Below are 26,572 nucleotides of genomic sequence, written 5' to 3' on the forward strand. Positions count from 1 at the left end.
TGTTGGTTGGTTGGTTTTATGTGTATAGAGCTGGTTGGTTGCTTGGTTGGTTGGGTAGTTTTCCGAGTATAGAACTGGTTAGTTTTACGTGTATAGAGCTTGTTGGTTGGTTGGTTAGTTTTATGTGTATAGAGCTGGTTAGTTTTACGTGTATAGGGCTCGTTAGTTTTACGTGTATAGGGCTGGTTAGTTTTGCGTGTATAGGGCTGGTTAGTTTTACGGGAATAAGGTGGGTTTGTTGGTTGGTTGGTTTAATGCAGGGTATATACAGCAATCCTTAAGTAAAATTTACTACTTTTTAATACTTTTTTTTACTACCTTCAGAATTTTTTTTAAAACCATCACAACACTAAATTGCAAGTGTTAATCAGTGACCTATTTACACATATTTTAACATATATAACATACAAAAAGAATAGACTTAGAGACTCACTGATGTTGACAACGTATTGCACGTATTTATTTTACTTAGAAAATAAGCCAGGCACTTCTCTTCAGCGGTTCAGACAGTTGACCACGAGGCCTGAAATGATGCACAACGACCACTGAATATGACGTCATCATTATGTGACCGGATATGCTAAAGTAGGGCTGCTCGATTATGGCAAAAACAATAATCATGATTATTTTGACTGAAATTGAGATCTCGATTATTTAAGATGATTTTTCAATTTATGTAGATTTTTTTTTTATTCAGTCATAAAACTGCTCAGGGAACAATCAGGGCAAAAATAAACAAGAAACAAGATGATCACTAAAATAACTCCTGATTTCCAGTATAAAAAGACCAATATACTTATAGCTCATAGTTTATGACCCAAGGGCTATAGACCTTGGTTTAACTCATTTAAGTCTAACCAGTACAGACCCAAATACCAACATCTTGCAAATACTGACAGCAAGAATTATACAGTGGCATTTATAACAAATACATGCAAATTGATGTTCACTAAATGTTGCGTAGCATTTATTTAGTCATGTCAAGGTGCTGTAGGAGAGTGCACTAGCACCGTGTCCTCAGAGAGATTAGTTATTATTTATCAGCGTGAGGAACTTATTTCTACCTTATTTATAAACTATTTATTTACAAGTCCATCCGTTAATGTAATAATTGCCCCAACCACAGCTGCACCCCCACCCCCAACCCGGTCTCACAGCAATCAGGAGCAAGCTGCACGTGTTTAGCACGCCGCACGCGCACATTTAGCCGTTTTTAGCGGCTCAGGAGTCCGCAGGTGCGTTGTGTGTGTCACTCACTCTGGTTAATCCAACAGGGAGTCGGCTCCGAGAGCTGTCTTTAGCAACTGACACATCACTACATCATTCCCTTTCCTATAATGTCCTGAAGAACGGTCCGGAGTGCAGGCGGAGTGTTTAGCTAACCTGCAGGAAATGTTGACGACAGTTATCCAGAAAGAAGCTAAGGGTTACCAGAGATGTTTCTGAGGTGTTCGCCAGGTACTTTTAAGATTTAAAAAGTCAAGAAGCGGGTCTGAGAAGCTGTTAGAAATAGCGTCAAAGTAGCTAAGTTAACTTGGCAACACTGGGAGGAGCGCTTCATTTGCAACTCAAGGCAGCGCAAGTGGGAGGAGCAAATAATCGGCTTGTTTTGTTTTTATAATCGTTCAAAACATTTCATTCGGAATATATTTCTATGTCGATGTTCAGAATACGACATCTGATAGTCTGAAAAAAATAATACCTAATTTGGAAAAAATAATACCTCTGAGACCAAATTTAACACTTTTAATGGCCTTAAATTTGACTATTTTTATTTATCACTTTTTAATACTTTTTAAAACCCCGCGGACACCCTGTTAATGTGTTTGGAGCTGGTTAGTTTTACGTGTATAGAGCTGGTTTGTTGGTTGGTTAGTTTTATGTGTATAGAGCTGGTTAGTTTTACGTGTATAGGGCTGGTCAGTTTTACGTGTATAGGGCTGGTTAGTTTTACGTGTATAGGGCTGGTCAGTTTTACGTGTATAGGGCTGGTCAGTTTTCGTGTATAGGGCTGGTTAGTGTTACGTGTATAGGTGGGTTTATTGGTTGGTTGGTTTCATGTGTATGGAGCTGGTTAGTTTTATGTGTATAGAGCTGGTTGGTTGGTTGGTTAGTTTTACATGTATAGAGCAGGTTAGTTTTACGTATATAGGGCTGGTTACTTTTACGTGTATAGGGCTGGTCACTTTTACGTGTATAGGGCTGGTTAGTTTTTCGTGTATAGGGCTGGTTAGTTTTACGTGTACAGGGCTGGTTACTTTTACGTGTATAGGGCTGGTTAAGTTTGCGTGTATAGGGCTGGTTAGTGTTACGTGTATAGGGTGGGTTTGTTGGTTGGTTGGTTTTATGTGTATAGAGCTGGTTGGGTTTACGTGTATAGGGCTGGTTAGTTTTACGTGTATAGGGCTGGTCAGTTTTACGTGTATAGGGCTGGTCAGTTTTACGTGTATAGGGCTGGTTAGTTTTACGGGTATAGGGTGGGTTTGTTGGTTGGTTTGTTTTATGTGTATGGAGCTGGTTAGTTTTATGTGTATAGAGCTGGTTGGTTGGTTGGTTAGTTTTACGTGTATAGAGCAGGTTAGTTTTACGTGTATAGGGCTGGTTACTTTTACGTGTATAGGGCTGGTGACTTTTACGTGTATAGGGCTGGTTAGTTTTACGTGTATAGGGCTGGTTAGTTTTACGTGTATAGGGCTGGTCAGTTTTACGTGTATAGGGCTGGTCAGTTTTACGTGTATAGGGCTGGTTAGTTTTGCGTGTATAGGGCTGGTTAGTTTTACGGGTATAGGGCTGGTTAGTTTTACGGGTATAGGGTGGGTTTGTTGGTTGGTTGGTTTTATGTGTATGGAGCTGGTTAGTTTTATGTGTATAGAGCTGGTTGGTTGGTTGGTAAGTTTTACGTGTATAGAGCTGGTTAGTTTTATATGTATAGAGCTGGTTAGTTTTACGTGTATAGGGCTGGTTAGTTTTACGGGTATAGGGCTGGTTAGTTTTACGGGTATAGAGTGGGTTTGTTGGTTGGTTGGTTTTATGTGTATGGAGCTGGTTAGTTTTATGTGTATAGAGCTGGTTGGTTGGTTGGTAAGTTTTACGTGTATAGAGCTGGTTAGTTTTATATGTATAGAGCTGGTTAGTTTTACGTGTATAGGGCTGGTCAGTTTTACGTGTAGAGGGCTGGTCAGTTTTACGTGTATAGGGCTGGTCAGTTTTACGTGTATAGGGCTGGTCAGGTTTACCTGTATAGAGCTGGTTAGTTTTACGTGTATAGGGCTGGTCAGTTTTACGTGTATAGGGCTGGTTACTTTTACGTGTATAGGGCTGGTTAGTTTTACGGGTATAGGGTGGGTTTGTTGGTTGGTTGGTTTTATGTGTATGGAGCTGGTTAGTTTTACGTGTATAGAGCTGGTTTGTTGGTTGGTTAGTTTTACGAGTATAGAGCTGGGTACTTTTACGTGTATAGAGCTGGTCAGTTTTACGTGTATAGGGCTGGTCATTTTTACGTGTATAGGGCTGGTCAGTTTTACATGTATAGGGCTGGTCAGTTTTACGTGTATAGGGCTGGTTAGTTTCACGTGTACAGGGCTGGTCAGTTTTACGTGTATAGGGCTGGTCAGTTTTACGTGTATAGGGCTGGTTACTTTTACGTGTATAGGGCTGGTTAGTTTTACGTGTATAGGGCTGGTCAGTTTTACGTGTATAGGGCTGGTCAGTTTTACGTGTATAGGGCTGGTCAGTTTTATGTGTATAGGGCTGGTCAGTTTTACGTGTGTAGGGCTGGTTACTTTTACGTGTATAGGGCAGGTTAAGTTTGCGTGTAAAGGGCTGGTTAGTGTTACGTGTATAGGGTGGGTTTGTTGGTTGGTTGGTTTTACGTGTATAGAGCTGGGTGGTTTTACGTGTATAGAGCTGGTTGGTTGGTTGATTAGTTTTATGTGTATAGAGCTGGTTAGTTTTACGTGTATAGGGCTCGTTAGTTTTACGTGTAAAGGGCTGGTCAGTTTTACGTGTATAGGAATGGTCAGTTTTACGTGTATAGGGCTGGTTACTTTTACGTGTATAAGGCTGGTAAGTTTTACCTGTATAGAACTGGTTAGTTTTACGTGTATAGGGCTGGTCAGTTTTACGTGTATCGGGCTGGTTAGTTTTACGTGTATAGGGCTGGTTACTTTTACGTGTATTGGGTTGGTTAGTTTTACGTGTATAGGGCTGGTCAGTTTTACGTGTATAGGGCTGGTCAGTTTTACGTGTATAGGGCTGTTTAGTTTTACGGGTATAGGGTGGGTTTGTTGGTTGGTTGGTTTAATGTGTATGGAGCTGGTTAGTTTTATGTGTATAGAGCTGGTTGGTTGGTTAGTTTTACATGTATAGAGCAGGTTAGTTTTACGTGTATAGGGCTGGTTACTTTTACGTGTATAGGGCTGGTCACTTTTACGTGTATAGGGCTGGTTAGTTTTACGTGTATAGGGCTGGTTAGTTTTACGTGTATAGGGCTGGTTAGTTTTACGTGTATAGGGCTGGTTAGTTTTACGTGTATAGGGCTGGTCAGTTTTACGTGTATAGGGCTGGTCAGTTTTACGTGTATAGGGCTGGTTAGTTTTACGTGTATAGGGCTGGTTAGTTTTACGTGTATAGGGCTGGTCAGTTTTACGTGTATTTGGCTGGTCAGTTTTGCGTGTATAGGGCTGTTTAGTTTGACGGGTATAGGGCTGGTTAGTTTGACGGGTATAGGGCTGGTTAGTTTTACGGGTATAGGGTGGGTTTGTTGTTTGGTTGTTTGGTTTTATGTGTATGGAGCTGGTTACTTTTATGTGTATAGAGCTGGTTGGTTGGTTGGTAAGTTTTACGTGTATAGAGCTGGTTAGTTGTATGTGTATAGAGCTGGTTAGTTTTACGTGTATAGGGCTGCTCAGTTTGACGTGTATAGGGCTGGTCAGTTTTACGTGTATAGGGCTGGTTAATTTTACGTGTATAGGGCTGGTTAGTTTTATGAGTATAGGGCTGGTTAGTTTTACGTGTATAGGGCTGGCCAGTTTTACGTGTATAGGGCTGGTCAGTTTTACGTGTATAGGGCTTGTTAGTTTTACGTGTATAGGGCTGGTTAGTTTTACGTGTATAGGGCTGGTTAGTTTTACAAGTATAGGGCTGGTTAGTTTTGCGTGTATAGGGCTGGTTAGTTTGACGTGTATAGGGCTGGTTAGTTTGACGTGTATAGGGCTGGTTAGTTTTACGTGTATAGGGCTGGTTAGTTTTACGTGTATAGGGCTGGTTAGTTTTGCGTGTATAGGGCTGGTTAGTTTTACGTGTATTGGGCTGGTTAGTTTTACGTGTATTGGGCTGTTAGTTTTACGTGTATATGGCTGGTTAGTTTTACGTGTATAGGGCTGGTTAGTTTTACGTGTATAGGGCTGGTAATGGGCCATTCCCATCTGTACCGGGTCGGCCCGGGCCGGGTAGCCACAGTCGGCCCCAGCCTGGCCCGGTTGATTCCACACATCCTTGTCTTAAGCCCATGTTGGCTGATTCTACCCACCAATCAGAGGCTTGCTCTAATGGAAGGTGTGAATTTGCTCTCAGCAGTGGGTGTGTTGGCCCTGGTCGGCCTGAAGCAGACCCCCTCGAGAAGAGGGCTGAGAATGAGCCTCAGTTGGCCCGGAAAAATACCAGGCCACCCAGATATGTAAACAACCTACGCTACCCGGCCCGGGCCGACCCGGTACAGATGGAAACTGCCCATTAGTTTTACGTTTATAGGGCTGGTTACTTTTATGTGTATAGGGCTGGTTACTTTTACGTGTATAGGGCAGGTTAAGTTTGCGTGTATAGGGCTGGTTAGTTTTACGTGTAAAGGGTGGGTTTGTTGGTTGGTTGGTTTTATGTGTATAGAGCTGGTTGGTTGGTCGGTTAGTTTTATGTGTATAGAGCTGGTTATTTTGACGTGTACAGGGCTCGTTAGTTTTACGTGTATAGGGCTGGTTCGTTTTATGTGTATAGGGCTGGTTAATTTTGCGTGTATAGGGCTGGTTAGTTTTACGGGTATAGGGCTGGTTAGTTTTACGGGTATAGGGTGGGTTTGTTGGTTGGTTGGTTGGTTTTATGTGTATGGAGCTGGTTAGTTTTATGTGTATAGAGCTGGTTGGTTGGTTGGTAAGTTTTAGGTGTATAGAGCTGGTTAGTTTTATGTGTATAGGGCTGGTCAGTTTTACGTGTATAGGGCTGGTCAGTTTTACGTGTATAGGGCTGGTCAGTTTTACGTGTATAGGGCAGGTTAAGTTTGCGTGTGTAAGGCTGGTTAGTTTTACGTGCATAGGGTGGGTTTGTTGGTTGGTTGGTTTCATTTTTATAGAGCTGGTTGGTTGGTCGGTTAGTTTTATGTGTATAGAGCTGGTTGGTTGGTCGGTCAGTTTTACGTGTATAGGGCAGGTTAAGTTTGCGTGTATAGGGCTCGTTAGTTTTGCGTGTATAGGGCTGGTTAGTTTTGCAGGTATAGGGCTGGTTAGTTTTACGGGTATAGGGTGGGTTTGTTTGTTGGTTTTATGTGTATGGAGCTGGTTAGTTTTATGTGTATAGAGCTGGTTAGTTTTATGTGTATAGGGCTGGTTAGTTTTACGTGTATAGAGCTGGTTAGTTTGACGTGTATAGAGCTGGTTAGTTTGACGTGTATAGGGCTCGTTAGTTTTGCGTGTATAGGGCTGGTTAGTTTTGCAGGTATAGGGCTGGTTAGTTTTACGGGTATAGGGTGGGTTTGTTGGTTGGTTTTATGTGTATGGAGCTGGTTAGTTTTACATGTATAGAGCTGGTTAGTTTTACGTGTATAGGGCTGGTTAGTTTTACGTGTATAGGGCTGGTCAGTTTTACGTGTATAGGGCTGGTCAGTTTTACGTGTATAGGGCTGGTTACTTTTACGTGTATAGGGCTGGTTAGTTTTACGTGTATAGGGCTGGTTAGTTTTGCATGTATAGGGCTGGTTACTTTTACGTGTATAGGGCTGGTTAGTTTTACGTGTATAGGGCTGGTTAGTTTTACGTGTATAGGGCTGGTCAGTTTTACGTGTATAGGGCTGGTCAGTTTTACGTGTATAGGGCTGGTCAGTTTTATGTGTATAGGGCTGGTCAGTTTTACGTGTGTAGGGCTGGTTACTTTTACGTGTATAGGGCTGGTTAAGTTTGCGTGTATAGGGCTGGTTAGTGTTACGTGTATAGGGTGGGTTTGTTGGTTGGTTGGTTTTACGTGTATAGAGCTGGTTAGTTTTACGTGTATAGAGCTGGTTGGTTGGTTGATTAGTTTTATGTGTATAGAACTGGTTAGTTTTACGTGTATAGGGCTCGTTAGTTTTACGTGTATAGGGCTGGTCAGTTTTACGTGTATAGGAATGGTCAGTTTTACGTGTATAGGGCTGGTTACTTTTACGTGTATAAGGCTGGTTAGTTTTACCTGTATAGAACTGGTTAAATTTACGTGTATAGGGCAGGTCAGTTTTACGTGTATAGGGCTGGTTAGTTTTACGTGTATAGGGCTGGTTACTTTTACGTGTATAGGGCTGGTTAGTTTTACGTGTATAGGGCTGCTCAGTTTTACGTGTATAGGGCTGGTCAGTTTTACGTGTATAGGGCTGTTTAGTTTTACGGGTATAGGGTGGGTTTGTTGGTTGGTTGGTTTTATGTGTATGGAGCTGGTTAGTTTTATGTGTATAGAGCTGGTTGGTTGGTTGGTTAGTTTTACATGTATAGAGCAGGTTAGTTTTACGTGTATAGGGCTGGTTACTTTTACGTGTATAGGGCTGGTCACTTTTACGTGTATAGGGCTGGTTAGTTTTACGTGTATAGGGCTGGTTAGTTTTACGTGTATAGGGCTGGTTAGTTTTACGTGTATAGGGCTGGTGAGTTTTACGTGTATAGGGCTGGTCAGTTTTACGTGTATAGGGCTGGTTAGTTTTACGTGTATAGGGCTGGTCAGTTTTACGTGTATAGGGCTGGTCAGTTTTACGTGTATAGGGCTGGTTAGTTTTGCGTGTATAGGGCTGGTTCGTTTGACGGGTATAGGGCTGGTTAGTTTTACGGGTATAGGGTGGGTTTGTTGGTTGGTTGGTTGGTTTTATGTGTATGGAGCTGGTTACTTTTATGTGTATAGAGCTGGTTGGTTGGTTGGTAAGTTTTACGTGTATAGAGCTGGTTAGTTGTATGTGTATAGAGCTGGTTAGTTTTACGTGTATAGGGCTGCTCAGTTTGACGTGTATAGGGCTGGTCAGTTTTACGTGTATAGGGCTGGTTAGTTTTACGTGTATAGGGCTGGTTAGTTTTATGTGTATAGGGCTGGTTAGTTTTACGTGTATAGGGCTGGCCAGTTTTACGTGTATAGGGCTGGTCAGTTTTACGTGTATAGGGCTTGTTAGTTTTACGTGTATAGGGCTGGTTAGTTTTACGTGTATAGGGCTGGTTAGTTTTACAAGTATAGGGCTGGTTAGTTTTGCGTGTATAGGGCTGGTTAGTTTGACGTGTATAGGGCTGGTTAGTTTGACGTGTATAGGGCTGGTTAGTTTTACGTGTATAGGGCTGGTTAGTTTTGCGTGTAAAGGGCTGGTTAGTTTTACGTGTATAGGGCTAGTTAGTTTTACGTGTATTGGGCTGGTTAGTTTTACGTGTATTGGGCTGTTAGTTTTACGTGTATAGGGCTGGTTAGTTTTACGTGTATAGGGCTGGTTAGTTTTACATGTATAGGGCTGGTAATGGGCCATTCCCATCTGTACCGGGTCGGCCCGGGCCGGGTAGCCACAGTCGGCCCCAGCCTGGCCCGGTTGATTCCACACATCCTTGTCTTAAGCCCATGTTGGCTGATTCTAACCACCAATCAGAGGCTTGCTCTAATGGAAGGTGTGAATTTGCTGTCAGCAGTGGGTGTGTTGGCCCTGGTCGGCCTGAAGCAGACCCCCTCGAGAAGAGGGCTGAGCATGAGCCTCAGTTGGCCCGGAAAAATACCAGGCCACCCAGATATGTAAACAACCTACGCTACCCGGCCCGGGCCGACCCGGTACAGATGGAAATGGCCCATTAGTTTTACGTGTATAGGGCTGGTTAGTTTTACGTTTATAGGGCTGGATAGTTTTACGTTTATAGGGCTGGTTACTTTTATGTGTATAGGGCTGGTTACTTTTACGTGTATAGGGCAGGTTAAGTTTGCGTGTATAGGACTGGTTAGTTTTACGTGTAAAGGGTGGGTTTGTTGGTTGGTTGGTTTTATGTGTATAGAGCTGGTGGGTTGGTCGGTTAGTTTTATGTGTATAGAGCTGGTTAGTTTGACGTATATAGGGCTGGTTAGTTTTACGTGTATAGGGCTGGTTAGTTTTGCGTGTATAGGGCTGGTTAGTTTTACGGGTATAGGGCTGGTTAGTTTTACGGGTATAGGGTGGGTTTGTTGGTTGGTTGGTTTTATGTGTATAGAGCTGGTTGGTTTCTTGGCTGGTTGGGTAGTTTTACGAGTATAGAGCTGGTTAGTTTTACGTGTATAGGGCTGGTTAGTTTTACGTGTATAGGGCTGGTCAGTTTTACGTGTATAGGGCTGGTCAGTTTTACGTGTATAGGGCTGGTTAGTTTTACGGGTATAGGGTGGGTTTGTTGGTTGGTTTGTTTTATGTGTATGGAGCTGGTTAGTTTTATGTGTATAGAGCTGGTTGGTTGGTTGGTTAGTTTTACGTGTATAGAGCAGGTTAGTTTTACGTGTATAGGGCTGGTTACTTTTACGTGTATAGGGCTGGTGACTTTTACATGTATAGGGCTGGTTAGTTTTACGTGTATAGGGCTGGTTAGTTTTACGTGTATAGGGCTGGTCAGTTTTACGTGTATAGGGCTGGTCAGTTTTACGTGTATAGGGCTGGTTAGTTTTGCGTGTATAGGGCTGGTTAGTTTTACGGGTATAGGGCTGGTTAGTTTTACGGGTATAGGGTGGGTTTGTTGGTTGGTTGGTTTTATGTGTATGGAGCTGGTTAGTTTTATGTGTATAGAGCTGGTTGGTTGGTTGGTAAGTTTTACGTGTATAGAGCTGGTTAGTTTTATATGTATAGAGCTGGTTAGTTTTACGTGTATAGGGCTGGTTAGTTTTACGGGTATAGGGCTGGTTAGTTTTACGGGTATAGAGTGGGTTTGTTGGTTGGTTGGTTTTATGTGTATGGAGCTGGTTAGTTTTATGTGTATAGAGCTGGTTGGTTGGTTGGTAAGTTTTACGTGTATAGAGCTGGTTAGTTTTATATGTATAGAGCTGGTTAGTTTTACGTGTATAGGGCTGGTCAGTTTTACGTGTATAGGGCTGGTCAGTTTTACGTGTATAGGGCTGGTCAGTTTTACGTGTATAGGGCTGGTCAGGTTTACCTGTATAGAGCTGGTTAGTTTTACGTGTATAGGGCTGGTCAGTTTTACGTGTATAGGGCTGGTCATTTTTACGTGTATAGGGCTGGTCAGTTTTACATGTATAGGGCTGGTTACTTTTACGTGTATAGGGCTGGTTAGTTTTACGGGTATAGGGTGGGTTTGTTGGTTGGTTGGTTTTATGTGTATGGAGCTGGTTAGTTTTACGTGTATAGAGCTGGTTTGTTGGTTGGTTAGTTTTACGAGTATAGAGCTGGGTACTTTTACGTGTATAGAGCTGGTCAGTTTTACGTGTATAGGGCTGGTCATTTTTACGTGTATAGGGCTGGTCAGTTTTACATGTATAGGGCTGGTCAGTTTTACGTGTATAGGGCTGGTTAGTTTCACGTGTACAGGGCTGGTCAGTTTTACGTGTATAGGGCTGGTCAGTTTTACGTGTATAGGGCTGGTTACTTTTACGTGTATAGGGCTGGTTAGTTTTACGTGTACAGGGCTGGTCAGTTTTACGTGTATAGGGCTGGTCAGTTTTACGTGTATAGGGCTTGTTAGTTTTACGTGTATAGGGCTGGTTAGTTTTACGTGTATAGGGCTGGTCAGTTTTACGTGTATAGGGCTGGTCAGTTTTACGTGTATAGGGCTGGTTAGTTTTGCGTGTATAGGGCTGGTTCGTTTGACGGGTATAGGGCTGGTTAGTTTTGCAGGTATAGGGCTGGTTAGTTTTACGGGTATAGGGTGGGTTTGTTGGTTGGTTTTATGTGTATGGAGCTGGTTAGTTTTACATGTATAGAGTTGGTTAGTTTTACGTGTATAGGGCTGGTTAGTTTTACGTGTATAGGGCTGGTCAGTTTTACGTGTATAGGGCTGGTCAGTTTTACGTGTATAGGTCTGGTTACTTTTACGTGTATAGGGCTGGTTAGTTTTACGTGTATAGGGCTGGTTAGTTTTGCATGTATAGGGCTGGTTACTTTTACGTGTATAGGGCTGGTTAGTTTTACGTGTATAGGGCTGGTTAGTTTTACGTGTATAGGGCTGGTCAGTTTTACGTGTATAGGGCTGGTCAGTTTTACGTGTATAGGGCTGGTCAGTTTTACGTGTATAGGGCTGGTCAGTTTTACGTGTGTAGGGCTGGTTACTTTTACGTGTATAGGGCTGGTTAAGTTTGCGTGTATAGGGCTGGTTAGTGTTACGTGTATAGGGTGGGTTTGTTGGTTGGTTGGTTTTACGTGTATAGAGCTGGTTAGTTTTACGTGTATAGAGCTGGTTGGTTGGTTGATTAGTTTTATGTGTATAGAGCTGGTTAGTTTTACGTGTATAGGGCTCGTTAGTTTTACTTGTATAGGGCTGGTCAGTTTTACGTGTATAGGAATGGTCAGTTTTACGTGTATAGGGCTGGTTACTTTTACGTGTATAAGGCTGGTTAGTTTTACCTTTATAGAACTGGTTAGTTTTACGTGTATAGGGCAGGTCAGTTTTACGTGTATAGGGCTGGTTAGTTTTACGTGTATAGGGCTGGTTACTTTTACGTGTATAGGGCTGGTTAGTTTTACGTGTATAGGGCTGGTCAGTTTTACGTGTATAGGGCTGGTCAGTTTTACGTGTATAGGGCTGTTTAGTTTTACGGGTATAGGGTGGGTTTGTTGGTTGGTTGGTTTTATGTGTATGGAGCTGGTTAGTTTTATGTGTATAGAGCTGGTTGGTTGGTTGGTTAGTTTTACATGTATAGAGCAGGTTAGTTTTACGTGTATAGGGCTGGTTACTTTTACGTGTATAGGGCTGGTCACTTTTACGTGTATAGGGCTGGTTAGTTTTACGTGTATAGGGCTGGTTAGTTTTACGTGTATAGGGCTGGTTAGTTTTACGTGTATAGGGCTAGTGAGTTTTACGTGTATAGGGCTGGTCAGTTTTACGTGTATAGGGCTGGTCAGTTTTACGTGTATAGGGCTGGTTAGTTTTACGTGTATAGGGCTGGTCAGTTTTACGTGTATAGGGCTGGTCAGTTTTACGTGTATAGGGCTGGTTAGTTTTGCGTGTATAGGGCTGGTTCGTTTGACGGGTATAGGGCTGGTTAGTTTTACGGGTATAGGGTGGGTTTGTTGGTTGGTTGGTTGGTTTTATGTGTATGGAGCTGGTTACTTTTATGTGTATAGAGCTGGTTGGTTGGTTGGTAAGTTTTACGTGTATAGAGCTGGTTAGTTGTATGTGTATAGAGCTGGTTAGTTTTACGTGTATAGGGCTGCTCAGTTTGACGTGTATAGGGCTGGTCAGTTTTACGTGTATAGGGCTGGTTAGTTTTACGTGTATAGGGCTGGTTAGTTTGACGTGTATAGGGCTGGTTAGTTTTACGTGTATAGGGCTGGTTAGTTTTACGTGAATAGGGCTGGTTAGTTTTGCGTGTATAGGGCTGGTTAGTTTTACGTGTATAGGGCTAGTTAGTTTTACGTGTATTGGGCTGGTTAGTTTTACGTGTATTGGGCTGTTAGTTTTACGTGTATAGGGCTGGTTAGTTTTACGTGTATAGGGCTGGTTAGTTTTACGTGTATAGGGCTGGTAATGGGCCATTCCCATCTGTACCGGGTCGGCCCGGGCCGGGTAGCCACAGTCGGCCCCAGCCTGGCCCGGTTGATTCCACACATCCTTGTCTTAAGCCCATGTTGGCTGATTCTACCCACCAATCAGAGGCTTGCTCTAATGGAAGGTGTGAATTTGCTCTCAGCAGTGGGTGTGTTGGCCCTGGTCGGCCTGAAGCAGACCCCCTCGAGAAGAGGGCTGAGAATGAGCCTCAGTTGGCCCGGAAAAATACCAGGCCACCCAGATATGTAAACAACCTACGCTACCCGGCCCGGGCCGACCCGGTACAGATGGAAACTGCCCATTAGTTTTACGTTTATAGGGCTGGTTACTTTTATGTGTATAGGGCTGGTTACTTTTACGTGTATAGGGCAGGTTAAGTTTGCGTGTATAGGGCTGGTTAGTTTTACGTGTAAAGGGTGGGTTTGTTGGTTGGTTGGTTTTATGTGTATAGAGCTGGTTGGTTGGTCGGTTAGTTTTATGTGTATAGAGCTGGTTAGTTTGACGTGTATAGGGCTCGTTAGTTTTACGTGTATAGGGCTGGTTAGTTTTATGTGTATAGGGCTGGTTAATTTTGCGTGTATAGGGCTGGTTAGTTTTACGGGTATAGGGCTGGTTAGTTTTACGGGTATAGGGTGGGTTTGTTGGTTGGTTGGTTGGTTTTATGTGTATGGAGCTGGTTAGTTTTATGTGTATAGAGCTGGTTGGTTGGTTGGTAAGTTTTAGGTGTATAGAGCTGGTTAGTTTTATGTGTATAGGGCTGGTCAGTTTTACGTGTATAGGGCTGGTCAGTTTTACGTGTATAGGGCTGGTCAGTTTTACGTGTATAGGGCAGGTTAAGTTTGCGTGTGTAGGGCTGGTTAGTTTTACGTGCATAGGGTGGGTTTGTTGGTTGGTTGGTTTCATTTGTATAGAGCTGGTTGGTTGGTCGGTTAGTTTTATGTGTATAGAGCTGGTTGGTTGGTCGGTCAGTTTTACGTGTATAGGGCAGGTTAAGTTTGCGTGTATAGGGCTCGTTAGTTTTGCGTGTATAGGGCTGGTTAGTTTTGCAAGTATAGGGCTGGTTAGTTTTACGGGTATAGGGTGGGTTTTTTTGTTGGTTTTATGTGTATGGAGCTGGTTAGTTTTATGTGTATAGAGCTGGTTAGTTTTATGTGTATAGGGCTGGTTAGTTTTACGTGTATAGAGCTGGTTAGTTTGACGTGTATAGAGCTGGTTAGTTTGACGTGTATAGGGCTCGTTAGTTTTGCGTGTATAGGGCTGGTTAGTTTTGCAGGTATAGGGCTGGTTAGTTTTACGGGTATAGGGTGGGTTTGTTGGTTGGTTTTATGTGTATGGAGCTGGTTAGTTTTACATGTATAGAGTTGGTTAGTTTTACGTGTATAGGGCTGGTTAGTTTTACGTGTATAGGGCTGGTCAGTTTTACGTGTATAGGGCTGGTCAGTTTTACGTGTATAGGGCTGGTTACTTTTACGTGTATAGGGCTGGTTAGTTTTACGTGTATAGGGCTGGTTAGTTTTGCATGTATAGGGCTGGTTACTTTTACGTGTATAGGGCTGGTTAGTTTTACGTGTATAGGGCTGGTTAGTTTTACGTGTATAGGGCTGGTCAGTTTTACGTGTATAGGGCTGGTCAGTTTTACGTGTATAGGGCTGGTCAGTTTTACGTGTATAGGGCTGGTCAGTTTTACGTGTGTAGGGCTGGTTACTTTTACGTGTATAGGGCTGGTTAAGTTTGCGTGTATAGGGCTGGTTAGTGTTACGTGTATAGGGTGGGTTTGTTGGTTGGTTGGTTTTACGTGTATAGAGCTGGTTAGTTTTACGTGTATAGAGCTGGTTTGTTGGTTGATTAGTTTTATGTGTATAGAGCTGGTTAGTTTTACGTGTATAGGGCTCGTTAGTTTTACTTGTATAGGGCTGGTCAGTTTTACGTGTATAGGAATGGTCAGTTTTACGTGTATAGGGCTGGTTACTTTTACGTGTATAAGGCTGGTTAGTTTTACCTGTATAGAACTGGTTAGTTTTACGTGTATAGGGCAGGTCAGTTATACGTGTATAGGGCTGGTTAGTTTTACGTGTATAGGGCTGGTTACTTTTACGTGTATAGGGCTGGTTAGTTTTACGTGTATAGGGCTGGTCAGTTTTACGTGTATAGGGCTGGTCAGTTTTACGTGTATAGGGCTGTTTAGTTTTACGGGTATAGGGTGGGTTTGTTGGTTGGTTGGTTTTATGTGTATGGAGCTGGTTAGTTTTATGTGTATAGAGCTGGTTGGTTGGTTGGTTAGTTTTACATGTATAGAGCAGGTTAGTTTTACGTGTATAGGGCTGGTTACTTTTACGTGTATAGGGCTGGTCACTTTTACGTGTATAGGGCTGGTTAGTTTTACGTGTATAGGGCTGGTTAGTTTTACGTGTATAGGGCTGGTTAGTTTTACGTGTATAGGGCTGGTGAGTTTTATGTGTATAGGGCTGGTCAGTTTTACGTGTATAGGGCTGGTCAGTTTTACGTGTATAGGGCTGGTTAGTTTTACGTGTATAGGGCTGGTCAGTTTTACGTGTATAGGGCTGGTCAGTTTTACGTGTATAGGGCTGGTTAGTTTTGCGTGTATAGGGCTGGTTCGTTTGACGGGTATAGGGCTGGTTAGTTTTACGGGTATAGGGTGGGTTTGTTGGTTGGTTGGTTGGTTTTATGTGTATGGAGCTGGTTACTTTTATGTGTATAGAGCTGGTTGGTTGGTTGGTAAGTTTTACGTGTATAGAGCTGGTTAGTTGTATGTGTATAGAGCTGGTTAGTTTTACGTGTATAGGGCTGCTCAGTTTGACGTGTATAGGGCTGGTCAGTTTTACGTGTATAGGGCTGGTTAGTTTTACGTGTATAGGGCTGGTTAGTTTTATGTGTATAGGGCTGGTTAGTTTTACGTGTATAGGGCTGGCCAGTTTTACGTGTATAGGGCTGGTCAGTTTTACGTGTATAGGGCTTGTTAGTTTTACGTGTATAGGGCTGGTTAGTTTTACGTGTATAGGGCTGGTTAGTTTTACAAGTATAGGGCTGGTTAGTTTTGCGTGTATAGGGCTGGTTAGTTTGACGTGTATAGGGCTGGTTAGTTTGACGTGTATAGGGCTGGTTAGTTTTACGTGTATAGGGCTGGTTAGTTTTGCGTGTAAAGGGCTGGTTAGTTTTACGTGTATAGGGCTAGTTAGTTTTACGTGTATTGGGCTGGTTAGTTTTACGTGTATTGGGCTGTTAGTTTTACGTGTATAGGGCTGGTTAGTTTTACGTGTATAGGGCTGGTTAGTTTTACGTGTATAGGGCTGGTAATGGGCCATTCCCATCTGTACCGGGTCGGCCCGGGCCGGGTTGCCACAGTCGGCCCCAGCCTGGCCCGGTTGATTCCACACATCCTTGTCTTAAGCCCATGTTGGCTGATTCTAACCACCAATCAGAGGCTTGCTCTAATGGAAGGTGTGAATTTGCTGTCAGCAGTGGGTGTGTTGGCCCTGGTCGGCCTGAAGCAGACCCCCTCGAGAAGAGGGCTGAGCATGAGCCTCAGTTGGCCCGGAAAAATACCAGGCCACCCAGATATGTAAACAACCTACGCTACCCGGCCCGGGCCGACCCGGTACAGATGGAAATGGCCCATTAGTTTTACGTGTATAGGGCTGGTTAGTTTTACGTTTATAGGGCTGGATAGTTTTACGTTTATAGGGCTGGTTACTTTTATGTGTATAGGGCTGGTTACTTTTACGTGTATAGGGAAGGTTAAGTTTGCGTGTATAGGACTGGTTAGTTTTACGTGTAAAGGGTGGGTTTGTTGGTTGGTTGGTTTTATGTGTATAGAGCTGGTTGGTTGGTCGGTTAGTTTTATGTGTATAGAGCTGGTTAGTTTGACGTGTATAGGGCTGGTTAGTTTTACGTGTATAGGGCTGGTTAGTTTTGCGTGTATAGGGCTGCTTAGTTTTACGGGTATAGGGCTGGTTAGTTTTAAGGGTATATGGTGGGTTTGTTGGTTGGTTGGTTTTATGTGTATGGAGCTGGTTACTTTTATGTGTATAGAGCTGGTTGGTTGGTTGGTAAGTTTTAGGTGTATAGAGCTGGTTAGTTTTATGTGTATAGGGCTGGTCAGTTTTACGTGTATAGGGCTGGTCAGTTTTACGTGTATAGGGCTGGTCAGTTTTACGTGTATAGGGCAGGTTAAGTTTGCGTGTGTAGGGCTGGTTAGTTTTACGTGCATAGGGTGGGTTTGCTGGTTGGTTGGTTTCATTTGTATAGAGCTGGTTGGTTGGTCGGTTAGTTTTATGTGTATAGAGCTGGTTAGTTTGACGTGTATAGGGCTCGTTAGTTTTGCGTGTATAGGGCTGGTTAGTTTTGCAGGTATAGGGCTGGTTAGTTTTACGGGTATAGGGTGGGTTTGTTTGTTGGTTTTATGTGTATGGAGCTGGTTAGTTTTATGTGTATAGAGCTGGTTAGTTTTATGTGTATAGGGCTGGTTAGTTTTACGTGTATAGAGCTGGTTAGTTTGACGTGTATAGAGCTGGTTAGTTTGACGTGTATAGGGCTCGTTAGTTTTGCGTGTATAGGGCTGGTTAGTTTTGCAGGTATAGGGCTGGTTAGTTTTACGGGTATAGGGTGGGTTTGTTGGTTGGTTTTATGTGTATGGAGCTGGTTAGTTTTACATGTATAGAGCTGGTTAGTTTTACGTGTATAGAGCTGGTTAGTTTTACGTGTATAGGGCTGGTTAGTTTTACGTGTATAAGGCTGGTCAGTTTTACGTGTATAGGGCTGGTCAGTTTTACGTGTATAGGGCTGGTTTCTTTTACGTGTATAGGGCTGGTTAGTTTTACGTGTATAGGGCTGGTTAGTTTTACGTGTATAGGGCTGGTTAGTTTTGCGTGTATAGGGCTGGTTACTTTTATGTGTATAGGGCTGGTTAGTTTTACGTGTATAGGGCTGGTCAGTTTTACGTGAATAGGGCTGGTCAGTTTTATGTGTATAGGGCTGGTCAGTTTTACGTGTATAGGGCTGGTCAGTTTTACGTGTGTAGGGCTGGTTACTTTTACGTGTATAGGGCTGGTTAAGTTTGCGTGTATAGGGCTGGTTAGTGTTACGTGTATAGGTTGGGTTTGTTGGTTGATTGGTTTTACGTGTATAGAGCTGGTTAGTTTTACGTGTATAGAGCTGGTTGGTTGGTTGATTAGTTTTATGTGTATAGAGCTGGTTAGTTTTACGTGTATAGGGCTCGTTCGTTTTACGTGTATAGGGCTGGTCAGTTTTACGTGTATAGGAATGGTCAGTTTTACGTGTATAGGGCTGGTTACTTTTACGTGTATAAGGCTGGTTAGTTTTACCTGTATAGAACTGGTTAGTTTACGTGTATAGGGCTGGTCAGTTTTACGTGTATAGGGCTGGTTAGTTTTACGTGTATAGGGCTGGTTACTTTTACGTGTATAGGGCTGGTTAGTTTTACGTGTAAAGGGTGGGTTTGTTGGTTGGTTGGTTTTATGTGTATAGAGCTGGTTGGTTGGTCGGTTAGTTTTACGTGTATAGAGCTGGTTAGTTTGACGTGTATAGGGCTGGTTAGTTTTACTTGTATAGGGCTGGTTAGTTTTGCGTGTATAGGGCTGGTTAGTTTTACGGGTATAGGGCTGGTTAGTTTTAAGGGTATAGGGTGGGTTTGTTGGTTGGTTGGTTTTATGTGTATGGAGCTGGTTACTTTTATGTGTATAGAGCTGGTTGGTTGTTGGTAAGTTTTAGGTGTATAGAGCTGGTTAGTTTTATGTGTATAGGGCTGGTCAGATTTACGTGTATAGGGCTGGTCAGTTTTACGTGTATAGGGCTGTTCAGTTTTACGTGTATAGGGCAGGTTAAGTTTGCGTGTGTAGGGCTGGTTAGTTTTACGTGTGTAGGGTGGTTTGTTGGTTGGTTGGTTTCATTTGTATAGAGCTGGTTTGTTGGTCGGTTAGTTTTATGTGTATAGAGCTGGTTAGTTTGACGTGTATAGGGCTCGTTAGTTTTGCGTGTATAGGGCTGGTTAGTTTTGCAGGTATAGGGCTGGTTAGTTTTACGGGTATAGGGTGGGTTTGTTTGTTGGTTTTATGTGTATGGAGCTGGTTAGTTTTATGTGTATAGAGCTGGTTAGTTTTATGTGTATAGGGCTGGTTAGTTTTACGTGTATAGAGCTGGTTAGTTTGACGTGTATAGAGCTGGTTAGTTTGACGTGTATAGGGCTCGTTAGTTTTGCGTGTATAGGGCTGGTTAGTTTTGCAGGTATAGGGCTGGTTAGTTTTACGGGTATAGGGTGGGTTTGTTGGTTGGTTTTATGTGTATGGAGCTGGTTAGTTTTACATGTATAGAGCTGGTTAGTTTTACGTGTATAGAGCTGGTTAGTTTTACGTGTATAGGGCTGGTTAGTTTTACGTGTATAGGGCTGGTCAGTTTTACGTGTATAGGGCTGGTCAGTTTTACGTGTATAGGGCTGGTTACTTTTACGTGTATAGGGCTGGTTAGTTTTACGTGTATAGGGCTGGTTAGTTTTACGTGTATAGGGCTGGTTAGTTTTGCGTGTATAGGGCTGGTTACTTTTACGTGTATAGGGCTGGTTAGTTTTACGTGTATAGGGCTGGTCAGTTTTACGTGTATAGGGCTGGTCAGTTTTATGTGTATAGGGCTGGTCAGTTTTACGTGTATAGGGCTGGTCAGTTTTACCTGTGTAGGGCTGGTTACTTTTACGTGTATTGGGCTGGTTAAGTTTGCGTGTATAGGGCTGGTTAGTGTTACGTGTATAGGTTGGGTTTGTTGGTTGATTGGTTTTACGTGTATAGAGCTGGTTAGTTTTACGTGTATAGAGCTGGTTGGTTGGTTGATTAGTTTTATGTGTATAGAGCTGGTTAGTTTTACGTGTATAGGGCTCGTTAGTTTTACGTGTATAGGGCTGGTCAGTTTTACGTGTATAGGAATGGTCAGTTTTACGTGTATAGGGCTGGTTACTTTTACGTGTATAAGGCTGGTTAGTTTTACCTGTTTAGAACTGGTTAGTTTACGTGTATAGGGCTGGTCAGTTTTACGTGTATAGGGCTGGTTAGTTTTAAGTGTATAGGGCTGGTTACTTTTACGTGTATAGGGCTGGTTAGTTTTACGTGTATAGGGCTGGTCAGTTTTACGTGTATAGGGCTGGTCAGTTTTACGTGTATAGGGCTGTTTAGTTTTACGGGTATAGGGTGGGTTTGTTGGTTGGTTGGTTTTATGTGTATGGAGCTGGTTAGTTTTATGTGTATAGAGCTGGTTGGTTGGTTGGTTAGTTTTACATGTATAGAGCAGGTTAGTTTTACGTGTATAGGGCTGGTTACTTTTACGTGTATAGGGCTGGTCACTTTTACGTGTATAGGGCTGGCTAGTTTTACGTGTATAGGGCTGGTTAGTTTTACGTGTATAGGGCTGGTTAGTTTTACGTGTATAGGGCTGGTTAGTTTTACGTGTATAGGGCTGGTCAGTTTTACGTGTATAGGGCTGGTCAGTTTTACGTGTATAGGGCTGGTTTGTTTTACGTGTATAGGGCTGGTTAGTTTTACGTGTATAGGGCTGGTCAGTTTTACGTGTATAGGGCTGGTCAGTTTTACGTGTATAGGGCTGGTTAGTTTTGCGTGTATAGGGCTGGTTAGTTTGACGGGTATAGGGCTGGTTAGTTTTACGGGTATAGGGTGGGTTTGTTGGTTGGTTGGTTGGTTTTATGTGTATGGAGCTGGTTACTTTTATGTGTATAGAGCTGGTTGGTTGGTTGGTAAGTTTTACGTGTATAGAGCTGGTTAGTTGTATGTGTATAGAGCTGGTTAGTTTTATGTGTATAGGGCTGCTCAGTTTGACGTGTATAGGGCTGGTCAGTTTTACGTGTATAGGGCTGGTTAGTTTTACGTGTATAGGGCTGGTTAGTTTTATGTGTATAGGGCTGGTTAGTTTTACGTGTATAGGGCTGGCCAGTTTTACGTGTATAGGGCTGGTCAGTTTTACGTGTATAGGGCTTGTTAGTTTTACGTGTATAGGGCTGGTTAGTTTTACGTGTATAGGGCTGGTTAGTTTTACAAGTATAGGGCTGGTTAGTTTTGCGTGTATAGGGCTGGTTAGTTTGACGTGTATATGGCTGGTTAGTTTGACGTGTATAGGGCTGGTTAGTTTTACGTGTATAGGGCTAGTTAGTTTTACGTGTATAGGGCTGGTTAGATTTGCGTGTATAGGGCTGGTTAGTTTTACGTGTATAGGGCTAGTTAGTTTTACGTGTATTGGGCTGGTTAGATTTACGTGTATTGGGCTGTTAGTTTTACGTGTATAGGGCTGGTTAGTTTTACGTGTATAGGGCTGGTTAGTTTTACGTGTATAGGGCTGGTAATGGGCCATTCCCATCTGTACCGGGTCGGCCCGGGCCGGGTAGCCACAGTCGGCCCCAGCCTGGCCCGGTTGATTCCACACATCCTTGTCTTAAGCCCATGTTGGCTGATTCTACCCACCAATCCGAGGCTTGCTCTAATGGAAGGTGTGAATTTGCTGTCAGCAGTGGGTGTGTTGGCCCTGGTCGGCCTGAAGAAGACCCCCTCGAGAAGAGGGCTGAGAATGAGCCTCAGTTGGCCCGGAAAAATACCAGGCCACCCAGATATGTAAACAACCTACGCAACCCGGCCCGGGCCGACCCAGGACAGATGGAAATGGCCCATTAGTTTTACGTGTATAGGGCTGGTTAGTTTTACGTTAATAGGGCGTGTTAGTTTTGCGTTTATAGGGCTGGTTACTTTTATGTATATAGGGCTGGTTACTTTTACGTGTATAGGGCAGGTTAAGTTTGCGTGTATAGGGCTGGTTAGTTTTACGTGTAAAGGGTGGGTTTGTTGGTTGGTTGGTTTTATGTGTATAGAGCTGGTTGGTTGGTCGGTTAGTTTTATGTGTATAGAGCTGGTTAGTTTGACGTGTATAGGGCTCGTTAGTTTTACGTGTATAGGGCTGGTTAGTTTTATGTGTATAGGGCTGGTTAGTTTTGCGTGTATAGGGCTGGTTAGTTTTACGGGTATAGGGCTGGTTAGTTTTACGGGTATAGGGTGGGTTTGTTGGTTGGTTGGTTGGTTTTATGTGTATGGAGCTGGTTAGTTTTATGTGTATAGAGCTGGTTGGTTGGTTGGTAAGTTTTACGTGTATAGGGCTGGTCAGTTTTACGTGTGTAGGGCTGGTTACTTTTACGTGTATAGGGCTGGTTAAGTTTGCGTGTATAGGGCTGGTTAGTGTTACGTGTATAGGTTGGGTTTGTTGGTTGATTGGTTTTACGTGTATAGAGCTGGTTAGTTTTACGTGTATAGAGCTGGTTGGTTGGTTGATTAGTTTTATGTGTATAGAGCTGGTTAGTTTTACGTGTATAGGGCTCGTTAGTTTTACGTGTATAGGGCTGGTCAGTTTTACGTGTATAGGAATGGTCAGTTTTACGTGTATAGGGCTGGTTACTTTTACGTGTATAAGGCTGGTTAGTTTTACCTGTATAGAACTGGTTAGTTTACGTGTATAGGGCTGGTCAGTTTTACGTGTATAGGGCTGGTTAGTTTTAAGTGTATAGGGCTGGTTACTTTTACGTGTATAGGGCTGGTTAGTTTTACGTGTATAGGGCTGGTCAGTTTTACGTGTATAGGGCTGGTCAGTTTTACGTGTATAGGGCTGTTTAGTTTTACGGGTATAGGGTGGGTTTGTTGGTTGGTTGGTTTTATGTGTATGGAGCTGGTTAGTTTTATGTGTATAGAGCTGGTTGGTTGGTTGGTTAGTTTTACATGTATAGAGCAGGTTAGTTTTACGTGTATAGGGCTGGTTACTTTTACGTGTATAGGGCTGGTCACTTTTACGTGTATAGGGCTGGTTAGTTTTACGTGTATAGGGCTGGTTAGTTTTACGTGTATAGGGCTGGTTAGTTTTACGTGTATAGGGCTGGTTAGTTTTACGTGTATAGGGCTGGTCAGTTTTACGTGTATAGGGCTGGTCAGTTTTACGTGTATAGGGCTGGTTAGTTTTACGTGTATAGGGCTGGTTAGTTTTACGTGTATAGGGCTGGTCAGTTTTACATGTATAGGGCTGGTCAGTTTTACGTGTATAGGGCTGGTTAGTTTTGCGTGTATAGGGCTGGTTAGTTTGACGGGTATAGGGCTGGTTAGTTTTACGGGTATAGGGTGGGTTTGTTGGTTGGTTGGTTGGTTTTATGTGTATGGAGCTGGTTACTTTTATGTGTATAGAGCTGGTTGTTTGGTTGGTAAGTTTTACGTGTATAGAGCTGGTTAGTTGTATGTGTATAGAGCTGGTTAGTTTTATGTGTATAGGGCTGCTCAGTTTGACGTGTATAGGGCTGGTCAGTTTTACGTGTATAGGGCTGGTTAGTTTTACGTGTATAGGGCTGGTTAGTTTTATGTGTATAGGGCTGGTTAGTTTTACGTGTATAGGGCTGGCCAGTTTTACGTGTATAGGGCTGGTCAGTTTTACGTGTATAGGGCTTGTTAGTTTTACGTGTATAGGGCTGGTTAGTTTTATGTGTATAGGGCTGGTTAGTTTTACAAGTATAGGGCTGGTTAGTTTTGCGTGTATAGGGCTGGTTAGTTTGACGTGTATATGGCTGGTTAGTTTGACGTGTATAGGGCTGGTTAGTTTTACGTGTATAGGGCTAGTTAGTTTTACGTGTATAGGGCTGGTTAGATTTGCGTGTATAGGGCTGGTTAGTTTTACGTGTATAGGGCTAGTTAGTTTTACGTGTATTGGGCTGGTTAGATTTACGTGTATTGGGCTGTTAGTTTTACGTGTATAGGGCTGGTTAGTTTTACGTGTATAGGGCTGGTTAGTTTTACGTGTATAGGGCTGGTAATGGGCCATTCCCATCTGTACCGGGTCGGCCCGGGCCGGGTACCCACAGTCGGCCCCAGCCTGGCCTGGTTGATTCCACACATCCTTGTCTTAAGCCCATGTTGGCTGATTCTACCCACCAATCCGAGGCTTGCTCTAATGGAAGGTGTGAATTTGCTGTCAGCAGTGGGTGTGTTGGCCCTGGTCGGCCTGAAGGAGACCCCCTCGAGAAGAGGGCTGAGAATGAGCCTCAGTTGGCCCGGAAAAATACCAGGCCACCCAGATATGTAAACAACCTACGCTACCCGGCCCGGGCCGACCCGGTACAGATGGAAATGGCCCATTAGTTTAACGTGTATAGGGCTGGTTAGTTTTACGTTAATAGGGCGTGTTAGTTTTACGTTTATAGGGCTGGTTACTTTTATGTATATAGGGCTGGTTACTTTTACGTGTATAGGGCAGGTTAAGTTTGCGTGTATAGGGCTGGTTAGTTTTACGTGTAAAGGGTGGGTTTGTTGGTTGGTTGGTTTTATGTGTATAGAGCTGGTTGGTTGGTCGGTTAGTTTTATGTGTATAGAGCTGGTTAGTTTGACGTGTATAGGGCTCGTTAGTTTTACGTGTATAGGGCTGGTTAGTTTCATGTGTATAGGGCTGGTTAGTTTTGCGTGTATAGGGCTGGTTAGTTTTACGGGTATAGGGCTGGTTAGTTTTACGGGTATAGGGTGGGTTTGTTGGTTGGTTGGTTGGTTTTATGTGTATGGAGCTGGTTAGTTTTATGTGTATAGAGCTGGTTGGTCGGTTGGTAAGTTTTAGGTGTATAGAGCTGGTTAGTTTTATGTGTATAGGGCTGGTCAGTTTTACGTGTATAGGGCTGGTCAGTTTTACGTGTATAGGGCTGGTCAGTTTTACGTGTATAGGGCAGGTTAAGTTTGCGTGTGTAGGGCTGGTTAGTTTTACGTGCATAGGGTGGGTTTATTGGTTGGTTGGTTTCATTTGTATAGAGCTGGTTGGTTGGTCGGTTAGTTTTATGTGTATAGAGCTGGTTAGTTTGACGTGTACAGGGCTCGTTAGTTTTGCGTGTATAGGGCTGGTTAGTTTTGCAGGTATAGGGCTGGTTAGTTTTACGGGTATAGGGTGGGTTTGTTTGTTGGTTTTATGTGTATGGAGCTGGTTAGTTTTATGTGTATAGAGCTGGTTAGTTTTATGTGTATAGGGCTGGTTAGTTTTACGTGTATAGAGCTGGTTAGTTTGACATGTATAGAGCTGGTTAGTTTGACGTGTATAGGGCTCGTTAGTTTTGCGTGTATAGGGCTGGTTAGTTTTGCAGGTATAGGGCTGGTTAGTTTTATGGGTATAGGGTGGGTTTGTTGGTTGGTTTTATGTGTATGGAGCTGGTTAGTTTTACATGTATAGAGCTGGTTAGTTTTATGTGTATAGAGCTGGTTAGTTTTACGTGTATAGGGCTGGTTAGTTTTACGTGTATAGGGCTGGTCAGTTTTACGTGTATAGGGCTGGTCAGTTTTACGTGTATAGGGCTGGTTACTTTTACGTGTATAGGGCTGGTTAGTTTTACGTGTATAGGGCTGGTTAGTTTTACGTGTATAGGGCTGGTTAGTTTTGCGTGTATAGGGCTGGTTAGTTTTGCGTGTATAGGGCTCGTTAGTTTTACGTGTATAGGGCTGGTTAGTTTTACGTGTATAGGGCTGGTTAGTTTTGCGTCTATAGGGCTGGTTAGTTTTACGGTTATAGGGTGGGTTTGTTGGTTGGTTGGTTGGTTTTATGTGTATGGAGCTGGTTAGTTTTACGTGTAGAGAGCTGGTTGTTTGGTTAGTTTTACGTGTATAGACATGGTTAGTTTTACGTGTATAGAGCTGGTTAGTTTTACGTGTATAGGGCTGGTTAGTTATACGTGTATAGGGCTGGTTAGTTTTACGTGTATAGGGCTGGTCAGTTTTACGTGTGTAGGGCTGGTCAGTTTTACGTGTATAGGGCTGGTCAGTTTTACGTGTGTAGGGCTGGTCAGTTTTACGTGTATAGGGCTGGTTTCTTTTACGTGTATAGAGCAGGTTATTTTTACGTGTATAGGGCTTGTTAGTTTTACGTGTATAGGGCTGATTAGTTTTACGTGTATAGGGCTGGTTAGTTTTACGTGTATAGGGCTGGTTAGTTTTACGTGTATAGGGCTGGTTAGTTTTGCGTGTATAGGGCTGGTTAGTTTTACGTGTATATGGCTGGTTAGTTTTACGTGTATTGGGCTGGTTAGTTTTACGTGTATTGGGCTGTTAGTTTTACGTGTATTGGGCTGTTAGTTTTACGTGTATAGGGCTGGTTAGTTTTACGTGTATAGGGCTGGTTAGTTTTACGTGTATAGGGCTGGTAATGGGCCATTCCCATCTGTACCGGGTCGGCCCGGGCCGGGTAGCCACAGTCGGCCCTGCCTGGCCCGGTTGATTCCACACATCCTTGTCTTAAGCCCATGTGGGCTGATTCTACCCACCAATCAGAGGCTTGCTCTAATGGAAGGTGTGAATTTGCTGTCAGCAGTGGGTGTGTTGGCCCTGGTCGGCCTGAAGCAGACCCCCTCGAGAAGAGGGCTGAGAATGAGGCTTGGTTGGCCCGTAAAAATACCAGGCCACCCAGATATGTAAACAACCTACGCTACCCGGCCCGGGCCGACCCGGTACAGATGGAAATGGCCCATTAGTTTTACGTGAATAGGGCTGGTTAGTTTTATGTTTATAGGGCTGGTTAGTTTTATGTGTATAGGGCTGGTTACTTTTACGCGTTTAGGGCAGGTTAAGTTT

This window comes from Nothobranchius furzeri, chromosome 9 (genome assembly GCF_043380555.1).
Source record: "Nothobranchius furzeri strain GRZ-AD chromosome 9, NfurGRZ-RIMD1, whole genome shotgun sequence".
In the NCBI taxonomy this organism is placed as follows: Eukaryota; Metazoa; Chordata; class Actinopteri; order Cyprinodontiformes; family Nothobranchiidae; genus Nothobranchius; species Nothobranchius furzeri.